Genomic DNA, 2,729 nt, shown 5'->3' on the forward strand with positions numbered 1-2,729 from the left:
AAAGTTCGTATGCTCGTACGAACATGACGCTAATTGTTCGTGTTCGCTGATCACGAACAATTTGTTTGATGATCGGCATGGTTATAACGATCGTTTTCGAACAAATTTGAACTTGCGAACTTACGCCACTGTGTAATTTACCCTTTGCACCTGATAATCTGTACGCATGTGCGTAGACCAAGACGTTACGTTTATTATTTGTTTGTGAATCTAAAGCAAACTCGAACCGATCATGATCATTTTTTTAATGTTAGTGTTCGAGATTCGAACCGAACATCGGTATGTTTGCTCATCACTAACACTAGGTCAGCAGAGACTATAACTAATAACCAAAAACAAAATAATTACATAATATTAATAATAGTGATAGATCATTATATCAGTGACCATTGACCATGAAATTATAGCCCTGGATCGCCTGGATCTGGGCTCGGCATGTGCCATATGACTGGAAAAACAGGAACTGGACACTAATACTTGGCCACTGGAGACTTAACTTGACAGCTAGGACACTGAGAACAGTGACCTATGTGTATGGCATCTAATAACAACCAGGAAAAATTACTATTCGCAAATTCATAAATTTCGACTTGACCTTGAAAATATAGAACTAAATCTGCTCTAGTATGTCACCGAGTATTATGTATCAGATACAGGTACCAATACTAGGCTACGAAAATCCAAACCTTCACTGGGATAGAATCCATACAAATAGAAAATTTTGACATTCGTTAAAAAGTACAGTACAGTTTATTTTTTTAATTACTTATATTTTACATTATCTATTTTTTTTTAATCATTTTACTATTTTTGGATTTAGGTTTCCAAGAAAACCAATTATACAAAAATATTTTTTATTTTCGTTCAGATACTGTAAAACCCTTGTTACCAGTGAACATTTACATTGACTTTTTGCCCTTTTTTTTTTTTTTTTTTTTTTTTTTATTCCGGGGTGTGTTACCAACATAGAAAAAAAAAAAAAAAGACTCCAGTAATTTGTAAAATACTTGTCAAACTTTTTCTCCACAGAAGCAATTTCGCTACAAGTTTTGGCTTCACTTCCCTAAGGATAAGTCGGACGAAATGGAATTTCAGTATGCCTCGCGGAGAGGAAAGCTACAATTTCTGATTAATGAAAATAATTATAGGCAGATAAGATAAAGAAAGAAGACATCATCATTTTATTTAAACAACAAAGAGAATTTTATCCTAAATATACAGTATATTGGCACTGCAATGCAAAGTGGTCATGCAAAATTAATTTTTAATGTGTTCAATTTATATTAAAAATTTCTGCTAGTGTGTGATTTTCTTTCTCTTAGACTAGAGTGCTACTTCATTTAGAATATTCCCCGGAGGAACAAAGGAAAAGAAAGAGGTCTCTTAAACTGAAGTCATTTTAAGGGTTTATGGAGACATTATGCCCATTTCTATATGCAAGCTAGTTGTTAAGTACAAGATAACCTACAATGTAATGTGTGCGAAGTTATAGAACAGGGAACGAATGGCCTGTGCTGCCATTGGTACTGACGATAAATGTGCCAATACATGGCTGTTTAAACTGAGGCCTTGTTCATACATTCAGTATTTTTTTTTTTGGTACATTGCGTACATTGTGTCCACTTTCACGTCCGTGAGGCATCTGCAACCCGTATTTTTTTGTGGATCCAAAATTTTTTTGAAAATGTACAGCGCTTGTTACTATAGTTGAACTGGTTTAAAAAACATGGCCAACCCCCAAAAGGTTGCATGGTTGGTAACATTTCTTGGGGAATCTGTATTTTTCTGTAGATCATTATTTTTCTGCGGACATTCCATAGACATTAGCAAAAAAATATTACATCCTGTAGACTTCAATTGGACAATTTGGAGAAAAATCTGGGTCCATAGTAAGACATGTATACATAAACTGAGCTTAGACAAGTAAGGCTATGTTCACACAACGTCAAAAATAGAGAAAAGGTGGCCGATTTTCATATTTAAAACTAAAAAACTAAAATATGAAATGCTCTTAAACCTAGCTGGTGTTGCTCACAAAGTCCCCCTGAGTATTTTGAGCTGCCTCCCGTCTTTTTAGCTGCCTCTATGGCTAAGTTATATGTCTTTCTAAAAGCCAGTCTTTATTCAAGATGGCGTTGGCCAAAAAACTACATTTCCAGCATACATTGCACTAAACTACCAAGTATCCATCTCATCTTGTAGTGTCTGACCATCGCTGGTTCAATCTGCTTCTGCTTTACACTGTAAACATAATATCTATATACCTATCAATCAAGATATATTAGAAAGAGAGAGAGATGAAACAACTGTGTCTCCTTTCCCCTATACTGCTCAGGAGGCTGTCACTGTTCTGTTGTTTCCCTGCTCCTTGGCCAGGTGCTCACTGATTGGTGTGATATCAGTGGTAGGCAGGGTTACAGATGAGACAATACAGCTTACCTGGCAATATGAGAGACACAAATTATGTGACTTTGGTCTCAGAAAGGATGGGGAGGACAGAGTAGTGGAGACAGAGTGGACCAGGAAGTTAAGTTTTTTAGCAGCTTCAGGCAGTCAGGATGTGCTGCAGAGAAACCAACCAATTCATTAAATACACTCAGGCTTAGAATATGGATGGGAATTGAACAGGGTTAAATCTTTCTTAAGTAGAGTACCCCTTTAAGGTGCAGTTTGGACAAACCCCGCCGAACATAACTTTCGTTCTTCACTCTTCTCTAAATGGAATCAAT

This window comes from Dendropsophus ebraccatus, chromosome 9 (genome assembly GCF_027789765.1).
Source record: "Dendropsophus ebraccatus isolate aDenEbr1 chromosome 9, aDenEbr1.pat, whole genome shotgun sequence".
In the NCBI taxonomy this organism is placed as follows: Eukaryota; Metazoa; Chordata; class Amphibia; order Anura; family Hylidae; genus Dendropsophus; species Dendropsophus ebraccatus.